Below are 18731 nucleotides of genomic sequence, written 5' to 3' on the forward strand. Positions count from 1 at the left end.
AACACTTAGAGACTCCATCTTTATTAAAAAAAAATTATCTTCAGTCTGACGTAGTCCAATGTAGTCTTCTTCTTTAGCTCAGCTACATCTCTGGTAGAGATTCTCTACCAGAGATGTAGCTGAGCTGTGCGGCCGTGGGAAAGTTCATGTGACTTCATGCAGTCAAGCATGAACTCACATGAACCCTCTGAGGGCACCGCGGCTACTTCAAATGAACAGCTGATCAGCATCAGCTGATACCTCAGCTGTTCATTTGAAATAACCGACGGGAAAGCCGGCAGTGAAAAGACTTCACTGCCAGCTTTCCCGCTTGGTGCTGCGCTCCCCGCTCCCCCCGCCGCCTCCCATCCCGATCCTAAGTTAGGACCGGACGGGGAGCGCAGCACCAGGGAGCGGGGAGCGCAGCACCAAACGGGTAAGCCGGCGGTGAAGTCTTTTCACTGCCGGCTTCCCCGCCCGGGTCCTTCGCTCCCCACTCCCTGGTGCTGCGCTCCCCGCCCGGTCCTAACTTAGGATCGGGATGGGAGGCGGCGGGGGGAGCGGAGGATTGGGATGGGAGGCTGCGGGGAAGCAGTATGGGGCTGAGTGATTGTTTAAAAGCCGGCAGCTTTTTACAGCTGGCTTTTAAACAATCATGCGGCTTACTCGCATTTCCCATTGACTTACATTGGACTCGCTACTCGTAACGAGTACCCGAGTATTGGGACCTATTTGTTACGAGGATAGCGAGTCTGATTATTTCACTACTCGCTCATCCCTATTTGTAGCAAATCCTAGTATTACTTGGAATCCAATCAACAAGCTGCTGTTGACGGATCTGTTATTGTTATAATTTTTACTGTGTGTCTCTGTTTAGTTCAATATGGGGGGTTATTGGTTACATATGTAACAGACAGAAGAGGGCCCCTGCACAAGAACAAAATATTGCAGTCCAGTGTCACATCATAATGCCCCTTTACGTGTCTGTGAAGAGAGCTGCTTACTGCTTTGGAGCTGGGAGTGACCCTCTTACCTCTTGGGCCCTTGTGTGGCCGCACACATTGCACCAATGATATGTCCGACCCCTGTGTGATGTATAGCAGGTGGTGATACGTTGCAACAAGGCTGTGATACAGTAAGGACTCTGCAATATGGTGTCACAGATTATATGTTTTTATGTTCTCTCTATGAAAGGCGTTATTGTATAACCTGCGCATCTAACACCGAGTGACCTTCCATGTTACACAGAACCCGGGATTACAACACTCCACTGAGAACAGGATATCACAGAAACCAAACTGTATAGAAGAAATACATCCCAGGGGTAACGTGCGAGCGCAAAGGGGGATGTCATCATCGCTTATTAGGAGTGCAGTGTATGTCATTCCACTATCTACACTACCGTTCAAAAGTTTGGGGTCATTTAGAAATTTCATTATTTTTGAAAGAAAAGCACATTTTTTTTCAATGAAGCTAACATTAAATGAATCAGAAATCCACTCTATACATTGTTAATGTGGTAAATGACTATTCTAGCTGCAAACGTCTTGTTTTTTATTGCAATATCTACATCGGTGTATAGAGGCCCATTTCCAACAACCACCACTCCAGTGTTTTAATGGTACATCGTGTTGGCTAACTGTGTAAGAAGGCTAATGGATGTTTAGAAAACCCTAGAAAACCCTTGCACAAGTATGTTAGCCCAGCTGAAAATGGTTTGGCTGATTTGAGAAGCTATAAAATTGACCTTTCTTTGAGCTAGTTGAGAATCTGGAGCATTACATTTGTTTGTTCTATGGAACTCTCAAAATGGCCAGAAAAAGAGAACTTTCATGTGAAACTCGACAGTCTATTCTTGTTCTTAGAAATGAAGGCTATTCCATGCGAGAACTTGCCAAGAAACTGAAGATTTCCTACAACGGTGTGTACCACTCCCTTCAGAGGAGAGCACAAACAGGCTCTAACCAGAGTAGAAAGAGAAGTGGGAGGCCCCGCTGCACAACTGAGCAACAAGACAAGGACATTAGAGTCTCTAGTTTGAGAAATTGACGCCTCACAGCTCCTCAACTGGCAGCTTCATTCGTTAATGACCAGTCCATTTTTTACAATTCTGACCACTGTCACTTTATGAGGTAATTACTCTGGAACGCTTCAACGGATCCCCCTGATTCTGAGACTGTTTTTTCATTACATATTTTACTTCATGATTATGGTAACATTTCTTCGATATCACTTGTGTTTATTTGTGAAAAAAATGGAAATTTGGCAAAAATTTAGAAAATTTTGCAATTTTCAAAATTTGAATTTTTATGCCCTTAAATCAGAGATATGTCACGCAAAATAGTTAATAAATAACATTTCCCACATGTCTACTTTACATCAGCACAATTTTGGAACCAAAATTTTTTTTTATTAGGGAGCTATAAGGGTTAAAAGTTGACCAGCGATTTCTCATTTTTCCAACAAAATTTACAAAACCATTTTTTTAGGGACCACATCTTATTTGAAGTCACTTTGAGGGGTCTTTATGAGAGAAAATACCAAAAAGTGACACCATTCTTAAAACTGCTCCCCTCAAGGTGCTCAAAAACACATTCAAGAACTTTATTAACCCTTCAGGTGCTTCACAGGAATTTTTTGGAATGTGGAAGAAAAAAATTAACATTTAACTTTTTTCACAAAAATGTTACTTTAGGCCCAATTTTTTTTTATTTTCGCAGGGGTAACAGGAAAAAATGGACCACAAAATTTGTTGTGCAATTTCCCCTGGGCACGCAGATACCCCATATGTGGGGAAAAAACACTGTTTGGGCGCATGGCAGGGTTCGGAAGGGAAGGAGCGCCATTTGACTTTTTGAATGAAAAATTTGCTTCAATAATTAGCGGACGCCATGTTGCGTTTGGAGAGCCCCTGATGTGCCTAAATAGTGGAAACCCCCCACAAGTGACACCATTTTGGAAACTAGACCCCTCAGGGAACTTATCTAGATGTGTGGTGAGCACCCTGAACCCCCAACTCCTTTACAGAAGTTTATAACATGGAGCCGTGAAAATAAAAAAAATCAAACTTTTTCCACAAAAATTATGTTTTAGCCCTAATTTTTTTTTTCACACAGGTAAGAGGAGAAAATGGACCCCAGAAAATTTTGTGCAATCTCTCCTGAGTATGCCAATACCCCATATGTGGGGAAAATACAGCGTTTGGGCGCATGGCAGAGTTCAGAAGGGAAGGAGCACTGTGTGACTTTTTGAACCCAATCGAGAGCGGACGCCATGTCGTGTTTGGAGAGCTCCTGATGCACCTAAATAGTGGAAACCCCCCACAACTGACCTCATTTTGGAAACTACACCCCTCAAGAAATTTATCAAGGGGTATAGTGAACATTTTGAACCCAGAGGTACGACACAGAATTTGATAACATTAGGTCATCTTATTGAATAAGTTGTCATTAGTCTTGAGCGCAAGTGCTCGTTACTTGAGTTTGCATCAGGTACTCAAGCATGCACCATGTATCAAGGGTGCTCGAGTGACATGCTCGAGTCCCCGCCCGCATGTTTCACAGTTATTTGACACCCAAAAAAAACATGCCGGGATCGCTTGTACATGGCAGGCAATCCCTGCAAGTTTTTTTGGGCTGCAAAACATATGGGGCGGAGACTCGAGCATGTCACTCAAGCACCCACGATGCTCAATGCATACCCAAGCACCCGATGCAAACTCAAGTAGCGAGCACTTGCACTTAACACTAGTTGCCATATCGTCATCTTTTTTTTTTTTGACTTTTGAAAAAAAAAACCAACCCTAACCCTAGCCCATCCCCAACCCTAACCCTAGCCCAACCCTAGTCCAACCCTAACCTCAACCCTAGCCCAACCCTAACCCCAACCCTAACCCTAGCCCAACCCTAGCCCACCCTAACCCCAGCCCAACCCTAACCCTAGCCCAACGCTAGCCCAACCCTAACCCCAACCCTAGCCCTAACCCCAACCCTAACCCCAACACAACCCTAGCCAACCCTAACCCTAGCCCAACCCTAAGCCCAACCCTAACCCTAGCACAACCCTAACCCCAACCCCAACCCTAACCCTAGCACAACCCTAACCCGAGAGTTTATTTTTTACGCCGTTCCTCGTGTGGTATAAGTGATTAGACGACTTTATTCTTCGGGTCGGTGCGACTACAGAGATACCAGAATCATATCGGGTTTTTATGATTGACAGCTGTCACACACTAAAAGATGCATTTTTTTGTAAAATCTAGTTTTTGCATCACCATATTTTGAGAGCTATAATTCATCATGTCATGAATCATGTGACGGCTTGTTTTTTGTGGGATGAGTTGATGTTGTTATTGGTGCCATTTTCAGGCACGTGACATTTTTTGATCGCTTTCTATTGCGATTTTTGGGAGGCAGAATAAACAAAAAACAACAATTCAGGAATGTTTTTTTTTTATTTTTTATTCTCCTCCGCGTGCGGTAAAATTGATAAGGTAGCTTTATTCTTCGGGTCAGTACGTTTACAGTGGTACCACATTTATATAGTTTTTCTATGTTTTGGCGCTTTTACATAATAAAAGCAATTTTATAGAAAAAATATTTTTTTGCATCGCTTTATTCTGAGAGCTATAACTTTTTTATTTTTCGGCTGATGGAGCTGTATGGCAGCTTGTTTTTTGTCGGACGAGATGACGTTTTCAGCGGCACCATTTTTATTTATATTCGTCTTTTTGATCTCATGTTATTCCATTTTTTGTTTGGCGGTATGATGATAAAGCATTGTTTTTTGCTTTGTTTTTTATTATTTTTTTTACCGTGTTCACTGAAGGGGTTAACTAGTGGAACAATTTTATAGGTCAGGTCGTTCCGGACGCGGCGATACCAAATATGTGTACTTTTATTGTTTTTTTTTCATAATAATATTTATTGATGGGTACATTATATTTTTATTTTTGGTGGATTATTTATTTATTTATTTATTTTATTTTTAAATTTTTTTAAAAAAAAAAATTTCACTTTCTGACTGTTTTTTTTTACTTTTATACTTTGTCCCACTCTGGGACTTTCACTTTTTTTATTCTGATCGCCTGCATAGCACAGGAATGGTGCACCTTACCTGTGCTATGCAGGCTGTCAGCGCTGCACAGGGAGAAGATAGTTTGGTCATGCACTGCGCATGACCAAAAAATCTTCCTGCTATCTGGTGACCTGGATGTTGTCATGACGACATCGGGTCGTCATGGCAACATCCGGGAAGCCGCGGCAGACAGCCCTGGAGGCCGGAAGAGGAGGTGAGTATTGCGATCACCTCCCCTTAGCCACTGCAATGCTGCGATTGATTTCGATCGCAGCATTGTGGGGGTTAATGTGCCGGGAGCGGTCCCTGCACATAGTACCGGGTGTCAGCTGTGACAATCAGCTGACACCCGGCGGCGATCGCGCCCGCACAGCCTGTGTGCGCGCGATCGCAATGACGTATTAATACGGGTCAGGCTCTTAAAGCCCAGGGCACAGACGCATAGTAATACGTCTTGGGCTTTAAAGGGGTTAAATAGTACACGCAAAACGCCAGTGTCAACGTCTACAGTGAAGAGGCATCTCAGGGATGCTGGCCTTCAGGGAAAAGTGGCAAAGAAAAAGCCATATCTGAGACTGGCTAATAAAAGGAAAAGATTAATATGGGCAAAAGAGCACAGACATTGGACAGAGGAAGATTGGAAAAAAGATTTATGGACAGACGAATCAAAGTTTGAGGTGTTTGGATCACACAGAAGAACATTTGTGAGACGCAGAACAACTGAAAAGATGCTGGCAGAGTGCCTGACGCTATCTGTCAAGCATGGTGGAGGTAATATGATGGTCTGGGGTTGCTTTGGTGCTGGTAAAGTGGGAGATTTGTACAAGGTAAATGGGATTTTGAATAAGGAAGGCTATCACTCTATTTTGCAACGCCATGCCATACCCTGTGGACAGCGCTTGATTGGAGCCATTTTCATCCTACAACAGGACAATGACCCAAAGCACACCTGCAAATTATGCATGAACTATTTAGGGAAGAAGCAGGCAGCTGGTATTCTTTCTGTAATGGAGTGGCCAGCGCAGTCACCAGATCTCAACCCCATTGAGCTGTTGTGGGAGCTGTTAGAACTCTCCTGTTAGGTTTTTTCTATTTTGCTGGTCACATGACCTTTTTGCCTATTTAATCCTGCTCCGCCCTTCTGGCCATGCTGGACTTCATTGTAATTTCTACTCTTAAGCTAGCCAGGTGCTTTGTAACCTTTCTCTCTCAGTTTAGCTAGGTCTTTTGACCTTTATGTTCTATGTTGTGTGTTTGTCTTTTTACTGCTACAAATTCTGCTAGGAGGTGTCCATCTTTCTCCCAGTCCCTAGTTCTTGTAGGGATCCCTCCCTCACATCTATAGGTCTTCATTCAGACTAGCTGAGGACTTAAGCGGGTCTGATCGCAGGATCAGGTTCCCCGTTACATCGTAGGGATCTAGCTTAGTTCTATTGTAGGGACAGATCTCCTGTCTTTCCTTAGTGCTTGTAGCCTATCATAACAGTAAGTCCAGCCCAAAAATATCTCTAAGGAAAGACCTCCAGTTTCCATCATGGTGTCGGTTCAGGATTTGGCTCAACGCCTGTAGGGACTCTCTCTGGAGGTGGCCGAGCTCCAACAACACGTGAGTAGCTGTTCTGGAGCGCATTTTGTGGAGCCAAAGGTATGATTGCCTGATTTATTTTTTGGTGAACAACAAGATTTTTTTTCCTTTAAAAATGCTTGTTTATTGTATTTTCGTTTGAGACCCAGATCCTCTGGTGATGAATCACAGCGCATAGGGTTCATAATGTCACTTTTGCGCAAAGAACCTCAGGGATGGGCCTTTTCTCTCCAACCTAGTGATCCGTGCTTTAGATCAGTGGATATTTTTTTTTCTGCTTTGGGGTTGTTGTATGATGATCCTGATCGTGTCTCATCAGCTGAGACGGAATTGAGACTTTTGAGACAGAGATCAGGTAATGTGAAAAATTATTGTAGTCACTTCCGTTGGTGGTCTGCTCAGGTGGGGTGGAACGATTCAGCTCTGAAAAGTTTGTTTCTTGCTGGGCTAGGTGAAAGGGTTAAGGATCTGCTTATTGCTTATCCTACACCTGGAAACTTGCAGGAGTCAATGCAATTAGCTATACGGGTGGACAGGAGACTGCGTGCAACGGTTAATGAGAGTAAATCCTTTGCCATGTCAGCTCCTAGTCTTGAGAGGGTCTGTACTGACATTGGAGAGCCGATGGAGATTGGGGCGATGTCACCCCGCTCTCAGGAAAAAGATCGCAGGTTTTCTGAAGGTTTGTGCTTTTATTGCGGAAAATCTGACCATTTCATTAAGAACTGTGTGCTTCGTATGAACAAAGAAAAAAAAAAAAAGGTCAGTTACGCCCATATGGCCTGTTTAAACACTAAGGGGGTATTTCTTTCTGCTACTACTGCATCTCAGGAAGAATTAATTGAATTTCGGGTATTTGTGGATTGTGGTTCTACTCTGAATGTGATTGATGGGGGATTCTTGGAAAAACTTAAATTAAAACCCAAACCTTTGTCATCCCCTATTGCCGTGGTTTCTGTCGATGGCTCTCTCTTGAAATGTGTTACTCACAAGGTTTATGAATTTCCCCTCACTATTAATGGTATTCACCAAGAAAATTTGGATTTGGTAGTATTAAATAATTTGCCTTCTCCAGTAATTTTGGGGTTACCCTGGTTAAAATTGCACAATCCTGTACTGGATTGGTCTACTAATGAAATTAAGTCCTGGAGCCCTAAGTGTTATGACAAGTGTTGTAACGGGCGCATTGCTGATGTGGATAAAGGGGAATTACCTGTACCTATTCAGGATTTTTGGAAAGTTTTTTCTGAGGAGGAGTCGCAAATTTTGCCTCCCCATAGAGACTATGATTGTACCACTGAATTTGTCCCGGGAGCGACTCTTCCTAAAAGTCGTTTATTTAATCTTACTATTCCTGAGAGAAAGACTTTGGAGGAATACATACAGACAAGCTTGGCAGCCGGTCATATCAGACCCTCTAAGTCACCTGTGGCTGTTGGATTTTTTTTTTGTTAAAAAAAAGGACGGCGGTTTACGTCCTTGTCTGGACTTTCGCGAGATTAATAAAATTACTGTACATAATCCCTACCCACTGCCATTGATTCCTGATTTGTTTAACCAGTTAGTGGGGGCCAAGTGGTTCTCTAAAATTGATCTCCGGGGGGCATACAATTTGTTGCGCATGAAGGAGGGTGATGAATGGAAGACTGCTTTTAACACTCCTGTGGGTCATTTTGAGAATCTGGTTATGCCTTTTGGTCTTACTAATGCTCCTGCATTTTTTCAGAATCTGATTAATGACATCCTTAGACCTTTGATCGGTAAAAATGTGGTTGTGTATTTGGATGACATTTTGATTTATTCGCCAGATCTGGAGTCTCATTGGCGGAGCGTGCGTGAGGTATTACAGTTATTAATGGACAATTCGCTTTTTGCTAAGCTGGAGAAATGTGAGTTCGCTGTACAGAGAATTAGTTTTTTGGGCTACATTATCTCCAGCGAGGGCTTTGAGATGGACCCGTTGAAAGTTCAAGCTGTGCAGGAATGGCCTAGGCCTATTGGTTTGAAATCGATACAGAGGTTTTTGGGTTTCGCCAATTATTACAGAAAATTCATTAAAAATTTTTCTATTATTGTTAAACCACTGACCGATCTCACCAGGAAAGGTTCTAATACGGTTCAGTGGACTTCTGAGGCCATTGAAGCTTTTGTGTTTCTAAAGGAGAGGTTCAGCTCTGCCTCCATCCTTATGCAGCCTGATGTGACTAAGCCGTTTTTGGTTGAGGTTGATGCTTCTTCTGTGGGGGTCGGTGCGGTGTTGTCTCAGGAAAACAAGGATGGAGTACATCCCTGTGCCTTTTTTCAAAAAATTTTTCTGAGACTGAACTTAATTACGATATTGGTAATCAGGAATTGCTGGCTATTAAACTCGCATTTGAACACTGGCGTCATCTCTTGGAAGGTGCTGAATTTCCCATTCAGGTTTTCACTAATCATAAAAATCTGATCTATCTTGATGCTGCCAAGCGCTTGAATGCCCGTCAGGCTAGGTGGGCATTTTTTTTTTCGCGGTTTAATTTTTCCGTTACTTACATCCCGGGTACCAAGAATGTTAAAGCTGATGCGTTGTCTCGCAGCTTTTCTCCCATGGTCGGTGTTGAGGAGGAGGAGAGCATTTTACAAGAAGGTGTTTTGATTGCTGCTTTGGACTCCGTTTTGGAAGATGAGATTCTTAAAGCTCAGAAGAATGCCCCTTCTAACACTCCCCATGGGAGGTTGTTTGTGCCTAGGACCTTTAGGAGAGATTTGTTTGTTGAGTGTCATGAGTCTCGGTTGGCAGGTCATCCAGGAATTTCTGAGACCAAGAGACTTGTGGGTCGCAGTTTTTGGTGGCCTGGATGGCAGAAGGAAGTCATTAAGTGGGTGCGCCAATGTACTGTGTGTGCTAGATCTAAGTCTTCTCATACTCCTGCTGCGGGGTTGCTTTGCCCTCTGGAGGTTCCTAGTGCACCTTGGACACATCTGGCTATGGACTTTATTACTGACCTTCCCTCCTCTGAGGGTTTCACGGTAATCTGGGTGGTCGTGGACCGTTTTAGCAAGATGTGTCACTTGGTTCCCTTCATCAAACTGCCCTGCGCTAAGACACTCGCTAAGGCCTTTGTCAAGGAAATTGTCAGACTCCATGGTGTTCCTACTGATATTGTTTCTGATAGGGGACCTCAGTTCGTGGCTCGTTTTTGGCGTGCCTTTTGTGACAGGTTGGGAGTTCATTTGTCGTTTTCATCTGGATATCATCCTGAGTCTAATGGCCAGACAGAAAGGAAGAATCAGGATGTTGAGCAGTTCTTGCGTTGTTTTGTGGCAGACAATCAGGAGTGGTGGTCTGAGTTTCTGCCGCTTGCTGAATTTGCTCTTAACAACCATACATCCTCTTCTGCTGGGTGTTCGCCTTTTTTTTGTTGTTCTGGGAGACATCCGTCTTTTGGGTCATTCTCCAAATTGGTATCGGCTGTGCCTGAGGAGGAGAGTTTTTCCGGTGATTTGGAGAGAGTTTGGACGGATGTGCGTGGTAATCTTCAGGAGGCTAACAAAAAATCTAAGAGGTACTTTGACAGGAAACGTCAAGAGGTTTTGTTTACGGTTGGTGACATGGTTTGGTTGTCCTCTAAGAATCTGCGATTGAGGATTCCTTCTAAAAAATTGGGTCCCAAGTTTGTAGGGCCCTTTAAGGTGCTTCAGGTAGTTAACCAATCTGCTGTTAGGTTGGAGGTTCCTATCTCCTGGAAGATTAATCCGGTGTTTCATGTTTCTCTGTTGAAAAAAGCTGATGTATCAGATAGAGACGCCACTGCCACCGTTCCTCCGGTGGTAGAGGACGGGGAATATGAAATTTCCCGCATCCTTAATTCGAGGCGGTATAGTGGGAGTTTGCAGTATATTGTCGCTTGGAAGGGTTTCGGTCCCGAGGATAACTCATGGGTGAGGGCGGATGATGTTTCTGCTTCCAGACTTGTCAGAGCGTTTCACAAGAGGTTTCCTGATAGGCCTGGGCCTAGGGGATCCGGAGGATCCTCTTAGAAGAGGGGGTACTGTTAGAACTCTCCTGTTAGGTTTTTTCTATTTTGCTGGTCACATGACCTTTTTGCCTATTTAATCCTGCTCCGCCCTTCTGGCCATGCTGGACTTCATTGTAATTTCTACTCTTAAGCTAGCCAGGTGCTTTGTAACCTTTCTCTCTCAGTTTAGCTAGGTCTTTTGACCTTTATGTTCTATGTTGTGTGTTTGTCTTTTTACTGCTACAATTTCTGCTAGGAGGTGTCCATCTTTCTCCCAGTCCCTAGTTCTTGTAGGGATCCCTCCCTCACATCTATAGGTCTTCGTTCAGACTAGCTGAGGACTTTAGCGGGTCTGATCGCAGGATCAGGTTCCCTGTTACATCGTAGGGATCTAGCTTAGTTCTATTGTAGGGACAGATCTCCTGTCTTTCCTTAGTGCTTGTAGCCTATCCTAACAGGAGCAGCTTGACCGTATGGTACGAAAAAGTGCCCATCAAGCCAATCCAACTTGTGGAGGGGCTTCAGGAAGCATGGGGGGAAATTTCTCAAGATGACCTCAGCAAATTAACAGCTAGAATGCCAAAGGTCAAAAAATTGCTGGAATTGCTGCAAAGGGAGCATTCTGTGACCAAAGCAAAGTGTGAAGGAGAAAATTATTCTTTCTAATAAAAATCATTATTTCTAACCTTGTCAATGTCTGGACTATATTTTCTAATCATTTTGCAACTCATTTGATAAATAAAAGTATGAGTTTTCATGGAAAACACAAAATTGTCTGGGTGACCCCAAACTTTTGAACGGTAATGTATATCTCATATCTATCTATGCAATATTCCTATCTATCAATCTATCTATTATCTATTTATCTATTATCTATCTATTATCTATCTAATGAATGGGAGGGCTCATGTTTATCAATAGGCTGAAAAACTTGCATTGACCTAATAGTCCTCACAGCAGAGAGATTGTTACAGTTGTGTCCAGTGTAGACAATCCTCTGAGAGCTCCTGTCTTGATAGTTACAATGTATCAGTCTTCCGTTTTATTTACATAACATGGTAGCTTTCCTGTAATAGCTGTCTGTGTGATGTGCTCCATTGATTGAGGTTTCACCGACTTATGAGAAATGCAGTAAAATGTTATTATTTTCTACCATGTGAAGTGAACATATTCCCTTTTTCCCCTGCGTTATAATCATTGATACTTCACATTTCTGCCGCCGCAGGGTGTTTATGTGGCGCTCCTGAGGGTTCGGTCGCCACAGAGGTACTGCATCCCACCCAGAGGTGAGGTATCTGACTCTCAGGTAAGGAACGAGTACAGCTCAGGACCCTAACACCTGCATCCAACACATACCCGCAGTGGGGGTAAGGCGAGATTGCTCCTAAGGGAGAGCACAGTCCTGGGTCCCTAGCTGAGGGGAGGTGCTATGTAGTGGGTGTGGGTGGAGGAAGTAGCTTAGGGGAGCACATGAGAGGAAGGTATGAATAGAGAAGCCATCTTGTTTAGAGAGGAGAATCAGAGAGTTCAGTCAGAGGCGGAGAGGTGGAAGGAGCAGGGGCTCTGCAAGAGCTCTGCTCCAGAGCGAGCCTGAGGAGAGGCCCAGGACTGAAAGGAAGAGGAGAGGGAGCAGGAGAAAGGCTCCAGGAACGAAGAATGGACCCCAGGGGTACGGGCAGTGCTAGAGGCCACCCGTACGCCCGAATCTACCAGGAGGTGGAGGGGTCAGGCCACACAAAGGGGATCGGTCCCTCAACTAGCAGAGCACTTTATGTCTCAACTAGAAACCGGAGGCTGCAGTATTTCAAGTCCTGTAGTCAATAGTCCATATCAGTCTCACCAAGAAGGTAGCTATAGAGGACCCAGGGGACGGAACAGACGTCACCCGACAAGGCCCGCGGGTACCGGATTGGGACACTTGGTATGAGGTGCAGGGAAACAGCCAGAGAGAGAACACACAGAAGGGGGTCCCGCTAAGTACTCCGGAGATATCTGGGGGTGGACCGAACACCTCCCTGAGTAAGCGCAGCACGACGATGGAAGTTACACCGGTACCTGTAACTTGGACTGCAACAACTGTGAGTAAAGACCCTGAGGACTGCACCCCACTGTCTCTGTGATTATTACCCCTGCACTACAACGCCCAGCATCACCTACTACATCTACACTGCCCTGGAGGTAAGCTCTACCTGTGGAGAGCCACACCAGCTTTGCTGCACTAACACCAGCACCAGAGGATCTGCTCTGCAGCGGCGGCTCCACATAGCCGCATACCACAGGTGGCGTCACGAACTGTACATAAAAACTTTATTAAATTCCCCTGTAAATAATCCCCTTTTGAATGACCGCCCTGGGTCACGGACCGGGTCACCGCCACTATCACATCTCCCCTAGCAACGACCGGCCCGGCACCGAGTACCCCACGGCCCAGGGGGCGCGTCATTTACATAAGGCACCATCACATGTCCTAGAGCTCCAAACTGTTTGCTCTTGTGAATTTACAAATCCTGTTGTGCAGGAAGTTGTAGTTTTGGTAATATCTGATAGACCAATAGAGATACACCCATGTGCTAGAGGTCTAATGGGGATGTGTGTGCTCGCAGTTCCACTAAGGGCCATTGGGGGAGGTATAGTCTTCAGATACATACTATATACACTGCTCAAAAAAATAAAGGGAACACTCAAATAACACATCCTAGATCTGAATGAATGCAATATTCTCATTGAATACTTTGTTCTGTACAAAGTTGAATGTGCTGACAACAAAATCACACAAAAATCATCAATGGAAATCAAATTTATTAACCAATGGAGGCCTGGATTTGGAGTCACCCCCAAAATTAAAGTGGAAAAACACACTACAGGCTGATCCAACTTTAATGTAATGTCCTTAAAACAAGTCAAAATGAGGCTCAGTATTGTGTGTGGCCTCCACGTGCCTGTATGACCTCCCTACAACGCCTGGGGATTCTCCTGATGAGGCTGAGTATTGTGTGGCCTCCACGTGCCTGTATGACCTCCCTACAACACCTGGGCATGCTCCTGATGAGGTTGTGGATGGTCTCCTGTGAGATCTCCTCCCAGACCTGGACTAAAGCATTCGCCAACTCCTGGACAGTCTGTGGTGCAACGAGACGTTGGTGGATGGAGCGAGACATGATGTCCCAGATGTGCTCAATCGGATTCAGGTCTGGGGAACGGGCGGGCCAGTCCATAGCTTCAATGCCTTCATCTTGCAGGAACTGCTGACACACTCCAGCCACATGAGGTCTGGCATTGTCCTGCATTAGGAGGAACCCAGGGCCAACCGCACCAGCATATGGTCTCACAAGGGGTCTGAGGATCTCATCTTGGTACCTAATGGCAGTCAGGCTACCTCTGGCGAGCACATGGAGGGCTGTGCGGCCCTCCAAAGAAATGCCACCCAACACCATTACTGACCCACTGCCAAACCGGTCATGCTGAAGGATATTTCAGGCAGCAGATCGCTCTCCACGGTGTCTCCAGACTCTGTCACGTCTGTCACATGTGCTCAGTGTGAACCTGCTTTCATCTGTGAAGAGTACATGGCGCCAGTGGCGACTTTGCCAATCCTGTTGTTCTGTGGCAAATGCCAAGCGTCCTGCACGGTGTTGGGCTGTGAGCACAACCCCCGTCTGTGGACGTCGGGTCCTCATACCACCCTCATGGAGTCGGTTTCTAACCGTTTGTGCAGACACATGCAAATTTGTGGCCTGCTGGAGGTCATTTTGCAGGGCTCTAGCAGTGCTCCTCCTTGCACAAAGGCAGAGGTAGCGGTCCTGCTGCTGGGTTGTTGCCCTCCTACGGCCCCCTCCACGTCTTCTGGTGTACTGGCTTGTCTCCTGGTAGCGCCTCCAGCCTCTGGACACTACGCTGACAGACACAGCAAACCTTCTTGCCACAGCTCGCATTGATGTGCCATCCTGGATGAGCTGCACTACCTGGGCAACTTCTGTGGGTTGTAGAGTCTGTCTCATGCACCACGAGTGTGAAAGCACAACCAACATTCAAAAGTGACCAAAACATCAGCCAGAAAGCATTGGTACTGAGATGTGGTCTGTGGTCCCCGCCTGCAGAACCACTCCTTTAATTTCCATCTATTGTCTATTGCATTTGCACAACAGTATATGAAATTGATTGTCAATCAGTGTTGCTTCCTAAGTGGACAGTCTGATTTCACAGAAGTTTGATTTACTTGGAGTTATATTCTGTTGTTTAAGTGTTTCCTTTATTTTTTTGAGCAGTGTATATTACACACATGTACCAGCTCCCTTCGCCTACCCTCACGCAACACAATTGCAGGGATAGGTGCCCATCATAGTCCTCCTATAAAGCCCAGCCCCCTATTTCATTTGGACTGTAATATTGCAATCCTCTGGTGGGACTAAAAAAAAAAATTTAAAAATTTAAAAAAAGCACAAAAATTGTGTTGTTGTTGCATTTTTCTTCCATTTCACATATTTGGATTTGTTTTTTCTATTCCCCAGTGTATTATATGATAAAACAAATGGTGTCCCTAAAAATTACAACTCGTCCCTCAAGAACCAAGCTTACATATGACGATGTAGGTGTAAAAAATAAAAAAGCCATGACTCTTGGAAGAATGGGAGATAAAAAAATTAAAGTGCAAAATGTATTTTGCTGCATCGGAATCTGCAGAAACACAATACTGACAGGTTAGAAGCTCCATGCGCCATCTGCTGGCAAATTTGTGATATGTCAATTTGAAAGGGTTGCTATAAGGGACTGATCTTTTCTTACAAAAGTTTATTAAAAAAATATATCCAGTATTAATATCTATCTCCTCCCAAAGCTATTTGCCTTTATTAAAAGCTGACATGGTGGAGCTTAAAATGGTTTTCCTACAATAGTACAAAGAAAGTGACGGCATCTTTAGGATCTACCAACACTTTTAGATTAGTGGATCTCCACTAATTTGAAGCATCTCCCCCCACTCATCATTACAATTTTCTCCCTGCGGCACCATTTGCCTGGGTGTCTGAGTGTCAGTACAGCAGGCGCAATAATGTCACTAGATTGCGCCTGCTGTGCAATGCCTCTGTCCACACACATTCTGCAAACCAGTGCAGCACATTGGTGGGATTGAGGCAAGGTGAGTAGTATTTATTTTTTTTAAATGTCAGTACTTGTGGGGGGCTATGATACTGTGTGATGGGCTGTGGGGGCATCATACTGTGTGTGAGCCATCAATCTGAGTGGGAGGCTGTGGGAGCCATAATTCTGTTTGGGGAAACTATGGGAACATGAATCACCATACTGCATGGGAGGCACTTTAGGAACATCAAACTATGTGGGAGTGTTGTAAGGAAAAATTAAAATCCATAAAGACATCTCCAGAGAGGGGACATTTCACCCTCATATTGAACATATGGGATTAAATATAACTGGGGAAGTGGGAAACTAATTATAACTGGGGAAGTGCAAGAGAGCTGACACTTCAACCTCCATTGAAGTAGGGACCTCCTGCAGTGACCAGGTAATTACCACATGAGATTTGCTCTGAGAGCCAGACACTAAGCTTGTGATTCGTTTATTCAGAGGTGGAGAAGTAGACTTCCAAAACATGAGCTTCCTCTGATCAAAGCATGGGTCGTAGACTTTTTGAAGCCAGTTGTCAGTAATAAATTTTGGGGTTTGCATCAATACAATATTTATAGGAGATATATTTTCGGCGTTGTAGCGAAGAGACGACCATAATGCATTCACTCACATCACCGTAAGGCTATTCTAACCCCTAATATCGGATCAATGGATGATGCTATCCATGCCATGTTTCATCTCTATAGAAAGGTAAAATCGCAATAGGAAACATGACGACAATATTTACCACCTGGGAACCCCCGAGGATATCCTGAAAGTTAGAGATTTAGGATTCTAACAGATCTAGCACATCCTACAACCAGACCCCATATGAGCTCACCAAGGGAAGGTATGAGGGCATAACCTTGATCTAATAATAATCAGAGTTTGGGTTTATGTCATTCATCAGTCCTGGAAGGTAAAGCTGGCTGTGGGTCCTTTCGGTTTTCCTAAGTAGCACCTCCCTCCGCTAAGCTCTGAGCCATTTCCGTGACATCAGGTTTAGTAATTTTCTTTTGCTATCCCTTATATCTTATGTAATTGTATATATCGTATTGATTTGTTCCCATTTTGTTTAATCTTTATAGATTTTTTATAAACACTGCCTACCTTTCTGATTAAATATATCAAATTTAATAGCTCTTTTTCTCTTGCTCTGTAACCGCACCCCTGAAGCATACACTATCTGTAATGGGTGTCCAACCGGCCTGTATAAATGATTGGTGGTGGCTGCTCATACTGTTTCCTTTTCTTTTTTATTGTGGAGTTGAAAGTGACCGTACCGGGGTATACAGTCATGGCCGAAAGCATTTGCACTCTTGAAATTGTTCCAGAAAATGAAGTAGTTCTCCCAGAAAATAATTGCAATTACACACGTTTTGTTATACACAGGCTTATTTCCTTTGTGTGTATTGGAACAATACAAAAAAACCTGAGAACAAAAAGCAAATTGGACATAATTTCACACAAAACCCCAAAAAGGGGCCATACAAAATTGTTTGCACCTTTCCAAAATTGTGGGTAATCAACTTTGTTTCAAGCATGTGATGCTCGTTCACACTCACCTGTGGCAAGTAACAGGTGTGGGAAATATAAAAATCACACCTGAAACCAGATAAAAAGGGGAGAAGTTGACTCGATCTTTGTATTGTGCGTCTGTGTTTGTGCCACACTAAGCATAGAGAACAAAAAGAGGAAAAGAGAACTGTCTGAAGACCTGAGAACCAAAATTGTTGAACAATATCAACAATCTCAAAGTTACGAGTCCATCTCCAGAGATCTTGATGTTCCTTTGTCCACGGTGCACAACATAATCACAAGACCCATGACACTGTAGCTAATCTCCCATGGACGGCAGAGAAAAATTGATGAAAGGTTGCAACGCAGGATAGTCCGGATGGTGGATAAGCAGCCCCAATCAAGTTCCAAAGAAATTCAAGCTGTCCTGCAGGCTCAGGGTGCATCAGTGTCAGCGCGAACTATCCATGGACATTTGAATGAAACGGTGTGGCTGGAGACCCAGGAGGACCCCACTGCTGACACAAAGCCATGAAAAAGCTCGTCCCGACGATTGGAGACAATGGTGTTGCGTCTCCTTGACAAACTGGGATCTGTGTGACCCTCCCCCTCATTGTCCTCTTTGACAGGGAGACACTTTAGGGACATCCTACTGTGTGGGAGGCTCTTTAGGGACATCTTACTGTGTTCAGGGCTAGGGGGGGTTTTATACTTTGTTGAATGTCACTCGGACATGATAATGGATAGCGGGCACTGGAAGGACATCATACTTTGGTGCAGGCACTATGGGGTCATCAAACTGTGCATGTAGGGGGGACTCTGGTAGAAACTATGGAGGAGTATTCCCTGTCGGGATAACACACTGTGTGGGGACATTGTTGGGGGCATCATCCTCTATGGGGGCCATGAAAGAAGTATGGATTTGGGTGAGAATGCTAAGGGGCTTCAATAGGCGCATAATTACTGTGTATGTGCCGCAATATATGTCCCTGCCCTGTTTTTAAAAGTTGAGAAATTAACTCAAGCTACTCTGCTGAATATTTTTTTGGAGTGTGGACCCCAATTGCGCCCTCCTGCCTCCGCTTCTTCATTTTTGACATATGGCCCCCTCTACCCTGCATATAAATCGAAGACTTTTATCCAAGTGGATGTGGACTTTAATAAGATGTCCACAAAAACATCTGAGCACCACGCCCACTTGGCTAACAAGACTAAGTTTATTTACAGGGGAGTTAGCAAAAGAGAAACATTCAGTCATGATGTGACATATCCGATACCTGACAGAGGAGGGGGATACCCCTTTTGATTAAAAGGGTTATTTAAATATATATATGCATTGGTGCCCTCTAGTGGTCAATAGTCAAAATTGCCAGGAATAAAAAAAAAAAAATTGGGAAAAATTTCATTTTTTTTCCTCTCTCAATGTCTTGAACAAATGAAAGTATTACGAGATG

The sequence above is a fragment of the Phyllobates terribilis genome, unplaced genomic scaffold (assembly GCF_046119375.1).
Source record: "Phyllobates terribilis strain yellow unplaced genomic scaffold, ASM4611937v1 Scaffold_8__6_contigs__length_399053987, whole genome shotgun sequence".
NCBI classification, from domain to species: Eukaryota; Metazoa; Chordata; class Amphibia; order Anura; family Dendrobatidae; genus Phyllobates; species Phyllobates terribilis.